Source organism: Kogia breviceps, chromosome 3, assembly GCF_026419965.1.
Source record: "Kogia breviceps isolate mKogBre1 chromosome 3, mKogBre1 haplotype 1, whole genome shotgun sequence".
NCBI classification, from domain to species: domain Eukaryota; kingdom Metazoa; phylum Chordata; class Mammalia; order Artiodactyla; family Physeteridae; genus Kogia; species Kogia breviceps.
In genome coordinates this window covers 76,682,687-76,695,349 of record NC_081312.1, presented here as the reverse complement: position 1 = coordinate 76,695,349, position 12,663 = coordinate 76,682,687, and the positions used below count along the sequence as shown (strand labels likewise).

Here is a 12,663-nt window from a genome sequence, read left to right as displayed (position 1 = left end):
AATCCAAATCAAAATAACAATAGTTTTTTTCCCAGAAAATGACCAGCTGATTCCAAAATTCCTATGAAAATCCAAAGACATAGCATGCTCCAAACAACTTTGAAAAGAAGAACAAAGTTGGAGGACTCACTGAGCCTGACCTCAAGAGTTATAAATCTTCTATAATCAAGACTGTAGTATTGGCATTAAGATACAAAAAATAAATCTATGGAACAGGAGTGCAGAGGTAAAACCACACATATATTATCAACTAAATTTTGACCATATTTCAAAGGCAATTCAGTAGAGAAAAGTAGTCTTTTCAACAAATGATGCTTTTAAAAAACACAATTTTGATCCTTACTTCACACTGAATGAAAAATTCACTCAAAATGGATCAAAAATCAAAACTATAAAATATTTAGAATACAATCTTTGTCAACTTATGTTGGGGGAAGATTTCTTAGATGCAACATTAAAAGCATGATCCATCAAAGAAAAACTAAGTACAATGATTAATTGTACTTCATAAAATTAAGAACCCCTGCCCTTCAAAAGACACTGTGAAGAGATTGAGAAGACAAACCAAACACTGGGTGATAATACTGTAGTTGCACCCTCAGTCTTTAGGGAGGATTTTGCCTCATAGGGGACATTTGACAATGTCTGGAGACATTTTCGGTTGTCAAAACTGGGACAGTACTACTGGTGTCTAGTGGGTAAAGGCCAGGGATGCTGCTAAACATTCTATAATACATATGACAGGCCCCTACTACAAAGAATTATCCAAAATGTCACTATGGTAGAGACTGACTAAAGTAACAAGTCACAAGGGCAAATTTATCTCTTGCCTCCTTTAGGGCATGGGCCAGTCAGGACTATCACCACGTACTAAAACGATGAACCTATGACTCCTTCTCAAAGGCTTGAGGAAGGGACAATGCCTGGATTCAGACCTGGGGGCAATGAGTGCCAAACCGTGCCCAGTGCACCCTTTGGGTACCAAAGGCAGTGCACATGGGGCAGGAAAGTCATTGTCCAAAGGTCAGAAAGTGAGAATGTTCTTTAAAGAGCTCAAATTCTGACTTTGAACCCATCCTAGGATACCTTGAGGGTTAGGGGTGGGTCAGGATACTCTTCCTTGGTTGGCTCAAGCCTCGGAATTGAATCACTTCCCTGAGCTGGTGAGCAGTTGCCTCCCTCCATGATTCGCTTCCTGCTTAACCCATCGTCCTTTACTGGCTTGACTTTACCACCTTTACCTGGAGGGAGAGACGGAAAGAGAAGAGGGGGGGTGCTGTTGTAGCGGGGAGACCAGTGGAAAAATAGAGAACATCCCGTAGGAAACTGTAGGGGTCCCAGAGGCAGTCAGCAGCAGAAACTGCACGGGGACACTTTGCATCTGCCCGAATTTTGCCGGGTTAACACCTAGGAGCAAATGATGAGACAAAGTGTCACTTGACTCCCCGCTCTCCTCCGTGCCCCACCCCAGAGTCTGCAGAGTCTTCTTCCCCAGTTCAGCCCGCAGGGAGGGAGGCTATCGTTTAGATTGGGTCGGTTCCTGCTTCCGGAGAGCCTAACCCCAAGACACCCCGCCGGTTTCAAGGCTCTCCACCTCTCCTCAACTTGAACGCCCCAGCTTAAAAGCCACACCACCTTTGGCAAGTCCTTATCCGCTCCTGTAGTGAGGGCACGGGCAGTGATCAAGAAACAAAAACCCTTATTAGCAGTGGGTATTTGAACTCATGCCTCCGAAGAGACCACAGCGTAATTCCAGCGCCTTAGACCGCTCGGCCACGCTTCCAACCCTACGCCGCAAGATTCTGTACACTTGCTAGTTATTCCTTTCTGCCTTTTTTTTTTTTTTTTTTTTTCCCGCTTTGTTCCCTGCTCCCTGACCCGAAACCATGATTCTAGGTATCACCAAGGGACACTAAGAAAGTTCTTCTCAGCTCTACTAGGACTCGAACCTGCATGCACCCAACACAAACAGCTCTTCTCACTCCAGGAACTAAAAGGGAAAGACCTTCAAAACCGAGTATCCGCTCCCGAAGTGCAGCACTTGGGATCTAGAATGTAACATCTTTGCGAAGGCGGGTCACGTCAGCTTCCGCCTGGCGCCCAGTAAGCGCTCAAAAACTGTTGAAAGGACGAATGAACTCCTTGATTTAGACTCCAGATCACTTGGGGATCGCGGTGGTGGAATAAGAAAGAGCAAACTTTCTTATTTGCTGTCACCCCCCGCGCGCCGCTACTTCAATCCTTGGCTAAATTTTGAGTTTGATACTTTTCGGTTCTGAAGCCGGGAAAGGAGTCTTCGAGTCTCCAGAAGTCATGCACAGAGAGTGCGTTAAACGACTGGGGGAAAAAAAAAAAAAGCTTGTCTCCTAGTTCCCTTTTGCTTCTTTCTCTTGGCCGAAAGCGCAAATAGCCGACGCCAATCGATGCCCGCTCCCTAATGTCAGCCCAAGCAGAGTCTGCAGTCTTCCTCCCCAGTTCAGCCTGCGGGAAGGGAGGCTGTCTTCTAGGTTGTATCGGTTCCTGCTTCCCGGGAGCCTCCAGTCCCTTTTGTATCTCTGTGTCTCCCATTTCTGCGTCTCCCAGAGAGGTCCCGTTTCCCCTGCGCAGTTGTAGCCATGTGGAGGCTATTATTATTGGCGACTGCGAAAGGAGACGGACTGAGACGTCCTTCCAAAAGGACTGAGGCCGGATTCCGAGCCCAGACCGGTACTCAAGGAGCCCAGGATTCCTGATAACTCTCATGCTCCCGCTCCTCATCTTACCTAGTAGCCCAAGCCTGCCGGCCTCCGCAGGGGAGCCTGAGAACGGGGCCAGAATAGGCGACTGAATTAGCTTTACACTGTCACGCCTCTTGACACGGAGAAGGGTAGCCACACATAGCCACACATCAGTTCTCCAAATGTTTGAGCATCTGTCTAGGGTCCACCAAACTTGAGTTTCCATGTTCCCTACGTGAAAAGGAATTCTTGCTGCTTTTAATTACAACGAAGTGGAAGTTACAGAAGGCCAAGATGCTGATATGTCTCTTTTGCTACTTTGCGGCAGTAGCTGAGAATTATTTCACAACTACTGTCTAGACTTGGGGTGGGGCGGGGGCAATAAAAACCATTGCAGCAGAGATCGGTTTTGTATTTCGGAATTCTAACTCTAGCTAAGCAAAAGCCTGGGTGATGGGATTGGGGGATGCTTGGGCCAATTTTCTGCCTTCTAAGGGTAGAGATTGTGGTTCCCTGGTGATATCCAATCACATCCTTCATTTGATAAAATTAAAGCTATTTGGGGGGCAAATTCCACCAAGAGCTTTAAATGGGGAGGTTGTATATGTATATGTTCTGTGCTTCCCTCTCTCTTGCAAATATGCAGTCTATGTCAGGGAAGAAGCACCCAGACCTGGCTTACTTGCTTAAGAATAGACAATTGTCATTGTCTCTTAATTCCCCCAAGAGAAGGGAAAATTAATCCCATGGTGGTGTTGGAGGATCCCAGGACACATAAAGGGGATTTTCCAAGAGCCTCCAGTAAAATTCTATGGTCTTTGTTTTGGGTGGAATTGTGTCCCTCCAGAAGGATACATAGAAGTCCTAATTCCCAGTGCACCAATATGTGACCTTATTTGGAAATAAGGTATTTACAGAAGTAATCAAATTAAAATGAGGTCATTAGTGTGGACTCTAATCCTATATGACTGGTGTCCTTCTAAAAAGCGGGAAATTTGGGCCTAGAAATAGAGATCTCGTCCTGAAATCCCATAAATTTCCACATAAAAGTGAAAGGAACAGGGATTGCAGGAAGACTGCTGACTCAGATTCTCTGTGGGATCTCTGTAAAAGAACCTCAATGTATTTTCAAGGGTAAGAGCGGTAGACATATTGGGGCTGGAGCTCCCTGCTGGTGTGGAAAGAGATCACTGGAGAGGGGCATCTCACCAGTGGTAGAGCAGTGGCCCTCAAATGTTAGCATGCATCACAATCACCTGGAGGGCTTATTAAAAAGACAGATTGCTAGACTCAACTCTTGGAATTTCTGATTTAGAAGACCAAGGGCCTAAGAATGTATATTTCTAACAGGTGGTTAGGTGATGCTGATGCTACTGATCCAGGGACCATGCTTCGAAAACCACTGCAACAGAGATCAGTTTTGTAGTTTGGAATTGTAACAGAAATAAGGAAGGCAAACTGGAGGAGTCAAAGATGTGCAGACTTCTTGAAAGCAGTGTGCAGGGAAGAGATGTGTACTCAATATGGTGGCAGTGGGGGAAAAATGAGAGGCCTTGGATATAAATGAGAGAGAAAAGCCTGGCAAAATAGTAAAGACTACTGTTAAGGACAAGGAAAAGGTCCTTCCAATACTGGTGAACAGTACTGGTCACTTTATGACCCTTAAGATATGAATAGAATGTGGACCCAAGGATGCCCAGGACTAGAAACACTAGAGGTCTCAGATGAACTATGCAAAAATGGAATCAAATGGTGCTATATTCTGAAATCTCTGGCCACATGTATTTGTCTTACTGGGCATGGCATAAAGACAGATGAGTGTGCAGCAGAAACTAGGAGAAATGCTTGCACCCTTACCCTCTCCTAGGCCACATGGAAAACTTTGCACATGTACAAATTAATCAACTGAGGTCACCCTGGAAACTTGATACCAGAGATCTTTCTCATCTGTGAAAGAACTTTAAAGACTTGAAGCCTAGGAAATCTGAGGTCCATGAACAATGCACCTGCAAGATCTTGGCCCAAGAACAGGGGATCTCATCTACCCTTGATCTTCTATGTCCAAGTGTATTTTTTATCATGTCCATTTTACAGACTTAGACAAGGTAGAGTTCACACCTTTGTCAGTAGTGTGCAAAATACTTGCATTCTCCTTTGAACCTTAGAGACCTAAGGATGTCTACGAGGATATGCATCCTACAGTCCTTCATTCTGTCAACTGAGTGACTGAAGTATGTGTCGACTGAAAAAACATGTACAATGTGAGAGGTGTGAGTTAGTTTTATTTAGGGCAAAATGAGGACTATAGCCTGGGAGACAGCATCTCAGATAGCTCTGAGGAACAGCTCTGAAGATGTAGGGAGGAACTCAGTATTGTACATGATTTTAGTGAAGGGGGGTACATGCAGTCAAGCACACATTTTGGCAAGGCTTTCTGCTAGTCACAAGGAGCAGATGTCTCTTTTAATTATTTTAGTGCTTTTCTAGATGTAAGAAGATGCAAGAATTTGGGCTCATAAAATCTCCTGAAAATATCTAACTATCTGAAGGCCTGTTTTGCCAGTTTTTCCCAGAGCACAGATTGCCTCATTCCTGATCTCCACCTTGAACTCCTTTCAGGGTGTGCTCAAGGTCAGGGACTGCAGTGGCTAGTGACAATCTACCGAGGTCCAGCCCCGGCAGAACCAGGGGTCCCTGAGATGGAGGCAACGGCGTCGGCGAGAAAAATAAATAAATAAACGGGGCAAGGGGATAGGTGCCAGAGCTTCTGTTAAGCTTCTGACAGCTTTATTTTTGACATATCATTTCTTATATAGGATTTTCTAAACAATAGCATCAGCATTTTCTACGTAACTCCTGTTTTTGACTCATTACCTCATTTCTACACCTACACACAGAAAACATTAGCAAGCATTGTTCCGTTTTAAGATCTTTTCGCGCAAACAGGATGTTTAGGTCTAAAAAGCTACTTATTCTTTTCTACTTCAGCTAACATCATATATTGGCCTGTGTCCCAGTATTCTCAGTACCTTGTTCAAAACACATTGTGCGAAAATACAATTCTATTTTCTACGTAAGGCAATCAATAGTTACATATAATTCATTCGTAAAATATTTACAGTAAAGTCCTTCCGCTTCTCTCTTTTTCCTACAATATACCGGAGAGGGGGCATGCCACATAATCCACCATTTGGGGGCATCCTGTACATAATACCCCACTATTTGCTTCCCTTCTATATCCCTTATTCCTACCGTGGGCCATAGCTTATCTAATTCTTCCTTTGAACTTCTACTCCTTAATTGAAACACTCCTTTGTTGCCTGACCAAGGGACTTTTTTCCAAAGTAAATTATTTACAGTGGGTATAGCTACTGTTGTGGTTACAGGGGTTGTTGTGGTCTCGTACCGAGGGGGATTTGCTTTGTAATACTTCCATCTTCTTGGCCTAAACCCTCCAGAAACCCCCTCAGTTTTTAGCAAGAATTTTCCTAGAATCAGAAGAGATGCTTTCCGCCGCCCACCAGGAGAGGAGCTTTGCTTCCTCATGCCATAACTTCTCGCCGAGCTTTGCTCAGGCAATAGTTGGCAATGCTGGACGGCTTCCGGCAACAATCCTTGTAGAGGCAGATGGCAAATGCCAATTTGTAGTTGGCATATGCATAGTAAACTTTACTCAAATTTTCTTTTTTTAAGGAATCTATCCAGTTACCTCCCAGTACCAGATACTGGTTACTGTGTTCATAAAACCTTCGAAGTCCTCACTGAATATTTTGTGTACTTGTTTAATACTTACTGAGAGAGGATTGTCCAAATATCCAATGATGATTGTGTATTTTTTAATTTCTTCTCTCAGTAAGAAACTTTTGTTTCTTGAAGACGTGTTATTAGATACATAAAAATTCAAGGATATTGTGGAGGGTTTAAATAGAATGTCTTTTCAGGGCAGTTTTAAGTTCACAGCAAAATTGAGTAAAAAGTGCATAGAGTTCCCATATATCTCCTGCCCTCACACATGCACAGACTCCTCCATCTTCAGCATCCCACACTAGGGGGTACAGAATGGTACATATGTTACAATCAATGAACCACACTGATACATCATTATCACCCCAGACCACAGTTTACATTAGGGATCACTCTTGGTGTTACAAATTCTATGGATTCTAACAGATGTATGACATGTATCTACTGTATCAAATAGAATAGTTTCACTGCCCTAAAAATCCTCTGTGCTCTGACTATTCATCCCTCCCTCACCCCAACCCCTGGCAACCAGTGATCTTTTTGTTTTGTTCATAGTTTTGCCTTTTTCAGAACATCATATAGTTGGAATCATACAATATGTAGCATTTCAGAAGGGCTACTTTCATTTAGTTATATGCATTTGAGTTTTTTGTCTTAGTCAGCTCAGGCTGCCCTACAAAATACCATAGACTGGGTGACTTGAACAACAGAAACCTATTTACTTACAGTTCTGGAGGCTGGAAGTCCAGGATCGGGGTGCTGGGATGGTCGGATTCTTATGCAAGCTATCTTCTGGCTTGCAGGCAAGCACTATGTCCTCACATGGCAGAGAAGGAGAGAGAAAGAGAAAGCAAGCCCTCTGATGTCTCTTTTTTGCAGTACGCAGGCCTCTCACTGTTGTGGCCTCTCCCGTTGCGGAGCACAGGCTCCAGACGCACAGGCTCAGCTGCCATGGCTCACAGGCCCAGCTGCTCCGCGGCATGTGGGATCTTCCCGGACGGGGGCACGAACCCGTGTCCCCTGCATTGATAGGCGGACTCTCAACCACTGCGCCACCAGGGAAGCCCTGATGTCTCTTCTTATAAGGACACTGCTCCCAGCTTGAGGGCCATCCTCATGGCCCCATCTAACCCTACTTACCCCCAAAAGACCCATCTCCAAATACCATCACATTGTGGGTTAGGGCTTCAACATATGAATCTGGGGGAAACATAGGCATTCAGTCCGTAACAGTTTTTACATGTCTCTTCATGGCTTGATAGCTCATGCTATAGGCCTCAGTGCTGAATAATAGTCCATTGTATGGAGGTACCACAAGTAATATTGTGCTTTTGTATATTATTGACCCTTTTATAATAAAATATTCCTCAATATCTCATACAGTACTTCTCACCTTAAAGAATCTGTTGTCTGATATTGATATAGCTACATCATCCTTTTTCCTTTAGAGTTTTCAATGGTATGTCTTTTCCATTTTTTTACTTCCAGCCTATCTGTATGATGGAAGAAATTTTCATATATTTGAATTCATAAACTGAAACTTTTCATAAATTTCCATATATAAATGTTTAAAACATTTGCATCATCACAAGTCATTCTGGCTTATACACAATTTGGTTTGAACTTTACACTAACTAGAACAGCCTGTCTTATGACCTGTCAAACATGCATTGTACATCTGCTTTACCCATTAAAGAAAATAATGTATTGTAAAATCAAAATGGAATAACTGTGGTTTAGGTCTCCTCTTGTAACTATGCAACCATTTTGGACACCACCAATCCTTGCTTAACAAACACCCTTACTTCTTGCCAGCTCCAAACCTAAATCTTGACAAGCAACTTACATAACTTTGCAGTTTTTGCCTATGTAAGCCTCCATTTATAGGTTGGTGGAACACAGTTCAATTGCTTCTTGAATCTGTGTCTCCTAGGGTACAGTCCTCGGTTTGGAACAAATAAAACTCTTTTCTCTTTCTATTGTTTATTGTTTATTGATTATTTCTGTCAACACTTGTCTTTACATTTAAAATGTGTTTTCTATAAACAGCATAGAGTTAGGTCTCATTTTTACTCAATCTAACAATTTTTGCTTTTAACTACAATATTTGTAACATTTACATTAAATGTAATTTCTGATACAGAGGAGATCGAGTCTACCAATTGCTATTTGCTTTCTATTATTCCCATCAATACTTAAAAAAAATAACTCGGGATTCCCTGGTGGCGCAGTGGTTGAGAATCTGCCTGCTAATGCAGGGGACACGGGTTTGAGCCCTGGTCTGGGAAGATCCCACATGCCGTGGAGCAACTAGGCCCGTGAGCCACAACTACTGAGCCTGCGTGTCTGGAGCCTGTGCTCTGCAACAAGAGAGGCTGTGATAGTGAGAGGCCCACGCACCGCGATGAAGAGTGGTCTCCGCTTGCCACAACTAGAGAAAACCCTTGCACAGAAACAAAGACCCAACACAGCAAAAATAAATAAATTAATTAATAAACTCCTCCCCCAACATCTTCAAAAAATAAAAAAATAACTATTGAGGTATGGTTTACATACCTTAAATTCATCTATGTAAGTGTACAATTCAATGATTATTTTAGTAAATTTACCAAGTTGTACCACCATCACAATAATCAAGGTTTAAAACATTTGTGTCATCACAGTAAGTTCCCTCTTTATCTGTTCTTTGTTTCTTTATTCCTTGTTAACCAAGAAATCCAGGAACAGAGACCTGGTTGAGACAGAAAATAAATGCTTTTATTTGGGGTTTGTTAGGACTGCAGCCCAGGAAGCACAAATTCAAGGAAGCACTTGAATTGTGTTCCACTGGATTACAAAATGAGGGAAGCTTACAACGGCAAAAAACTGGGGTTACATAAATTGTTTGTCATGAATTAGAGGAAGTAAGTGTGCTTATTAAGCAAGGATTGATTGGGGTTTGAAATGATAACATAGTTGTGACATGGGTGGGGGACATTTTGAAACTACAAGATTGTAGCTAGCAGCTGCTAGCAGATATATATATATATATTTTTTATTGGAGTATAATTGCTTTACAATTTTCTGTTAGTTTCTGCTGTACAATGAAGTGAATCAGCTATATGTATACATATACCCCCTCCCGCTTGGACCTCCTCCCCATCTCACCCATCTAGGTCATCACAGAGCACCGAGCTGAGCTCCTTGTTCTATACAGCAAGTTCCCACTAGCTATCTATTTTACACATGGTAGTGTATTTATGTCAAACCTAATCTCCCAATTCATCCCACTCTCCCCTTCCTCCCCATGTTCACACATCAATTCTCTAGGTCTGCATCTCTATTCCTGCCCTGCAAATATGTTCATCTGTACCATTTTTCTCGATTCCACATATATAAGTTAAATAGACAGATGAATGGATAAAGATGTGGTATATATAAATATATACATATACATATAATGGAATATTATTCAGCCATAAAAAGGAACAAAACTGGGTCATTTGTAGAGATGTGGATGAACCTGGAATCTGTCATACAGAGTGAAGTAAGTCAGAAAGAGAAAAACAAATATTGTACCAGATATTGTTTTGGAAATGACTGGTAATGTCCTTGAGTTTGATACAGTTCAGAAAATTCAAGTTCTCAGTGATTTGGGAATGTTTCAGAAACCACATCCACAATGGGTACCTGGCTCCATTTTGGATGCCTGAAACATAGTTACTCCATTTTGATTTTTAAAATAATCTTAAATATATCATCATTGTCCTTTTCTGACTTTCTTTGTATTAAACAAGCACTTTTATCATTCCATTCATCTCCCCCATTTTGTTTTACTTTTAGTTTTCATTCTTTAAGTTCTTAACCTTAAATTTACTAAATGCATCATTTTTATTAGTCTACCTGAAATTAACATTTTAACCATATCCTAGACAATGCAGAAAACTTACAATGCAAGAAACGTATTGCAGATGGCAGAATTTCCTTCTTTTTAAAGATTGAATAATACTAGGTCCCTAGTCTAATGAACTTGAGGCAGGCGGTTGCCTGTCGGTTGATGTCCAAATCAAGGAGAAAACCGTGTGCGGATGTCTGGGTTTCATGTGAAATATCTTAATTTTCACGATCTGCAGAGGGCGGGGGGGGGGGGGAAGCTTTCACCACATCAGACTGTGTTGGGTTGGGCAGATTTCTGCAATTTAAAATAGTGGTAGTTCCTGTCACCGCCCCCCATATTGCTCTGTCCCCAGCAAGAGTCTACAAACTTAGTTCCAGTAGATGGGAAATAGATAGAAACGACGTTCAGGTTTTGGTCGCCTGGTACCTACAGACACGCTAATAAAGGCCCAGCAGGGAAAAATAGAAAAACGTTATATGTGAAGGCCCTATAGCTCAGGGGTTAGAGCACTGGTCTTGTAAACCAGGGGTCGCGAGTTCAAATCTCGCTGGGGCCTTGTGAGTACTTATTATTTTCAAATCTTCCTCACCAGCCGCCCACTTCTCTTCTCGTAACTTTAACCCCTGCGAAAATTCCGCTCGTATCTTCTCGCCAGTGTCCAGATGTGCCAAATTAAGCACCCGAGCGGAGCTGCTTCCTCTCAGTTTCCAGTACTAGTGCGCAAGTGCTGCATCGCTGCCTGAATTGTGGCGGAGTCCATTACAAACTGCGGGGAGCGCTGCCAGCCTCCGCGGACGCCCTGGCTGTGAGGACCCGCAGCAAGAGCCCTGAGGGCGGCCGGAGCCGGAGCGGGGCTTAAGGGCGGTGGGGAAAGAGATGGGATCGAGCCCTCAGCACCCGCTCTGGGCAGATTTAGAGCCCAGAGCAAGGTCCCCCTCCCCACAGGGGAAGAGCCGGCGTCAGCTGTCCAGATTTGGGGGTCCGGCAAGTTTTCATATTTCAGTGGATTTTCGAACATTTAAGTATCTCAACGGGAAAATTAGCGTCGGGACTTGGGTCACTAAATTTGTTATTGACTCAAAGAAACTGTGGCTTCCTCTTTAAAAAACCTTAAAATAGTTTCTCCAAGTCAATTCTCATAGCAACATTGGGTTTAGCCATATGTATTATATACCCCTCCCTCCCCTACTCTGTGGACGTGTAAGCGGAAGAGAGAAGCAACTCGCATGTGCAAACGCTCCTGGATTTGGAGGCGAGCGCAGGAAGTGTGGAAAAGAAAGGCCCAGGCCAGAGCTCCGAGGCCCGCCTTCTCCCTGGCTCGCAGTTGCGCGATCAGAATTGTATGTTCCACCACCTCAGCCCTTAGTTCTCCGATGCCCGGGTGTCCGCTGCCACTTTAGACACACATCATGCCAGGGAGGCCCCGGGCAGCGCACTACGTGAAGAGAACAGCCCAGGGGCGAGCAGATCGCCACGGTCCGGGGCGGCCTCGGGATGCACAGGCTCTAGGTGCGCCGGTGAAGAGCCCACTGGCTGGTCCTGCTTTGAAGCCCGTACCTGAAGCAAGAAAATCCAGCTCTAGAGAGGTTGTCCGCAGAACCGCGGATGTAGGACTTTCTCCTAAGCTGGCTGCTACGTGGTGTCCATGCACCGGCAACTAGTGGGCCATTATGCACGAACCTCTGCTTATCAATGTCCTCAATATAGAAGAGTAGGCATAGTTTTGCTGTGCTTCCTTCAGTGGCTCAGCTAGTAGAGCGAAGGACTGTAGTATAACAAGAACATCAACCATCCTTAAGTCGCTTGCTCAATTCCGGCTCGAAGGAAAGGGTTCATGTTTTGGGGGTTGCAACCAGCGAGCGAGCCGTTGCTCTCCTGTTTCTCAACGTCGTTTTGCCTCTTCTGGAGTCTGCAACCACCCAGCAAGCGAGCCGTTTCTCTCCTGTTTCTTAACGTCGTTTTCCCTCTTCTGGAGTCATTTTCTCCAGACCTTACCCCGTCCCAAGGATAAACTCAGCATGGTTGTATGAACTTCGAGAATCACCTCTTGAAAAGTTGGACTTGTTGGGCACGGTTCTCAGTAAAAAAGGGAGTGTGCACTAACTCTTCCAACCAACTAAGGAAGTTCTGGGTTTGATGTTCTAGCTGAGCTTAGGTTGCTGCCTGAGGTCCAAAGTTTGGAGATCCAAGACCACTCGTTGGTACAGAATATATATATATATATATATATATATATATATATATATATATATATATATATATATATATATATATATATCCTGCGGCCCCTGGGACTCTTAATTTGCGGGACAAACCCCTGAGACC

The 12,663-nt window shown here is 43.6% G+C and overlaps 1 non-coding gene across 1 annotated transcript; it reads left to right on the top strand.

The window, feature by feature from the left end:
- The first annotated feature begins 10,821 nt into the window (after positions 1 to 10,821).
- On the top strand, positions 10,822 to 10,894 carry TRNAT-UGU (transfer RNA threonine (anticodon UGU)). The gene has a single exon. It is a non-coding gene; the product is annotated as a tRNA-Thr (tRNA).
- The last annotated feature ends 1,769 nt before the right edge of the window (positions 10,895 to 12,663 follow it).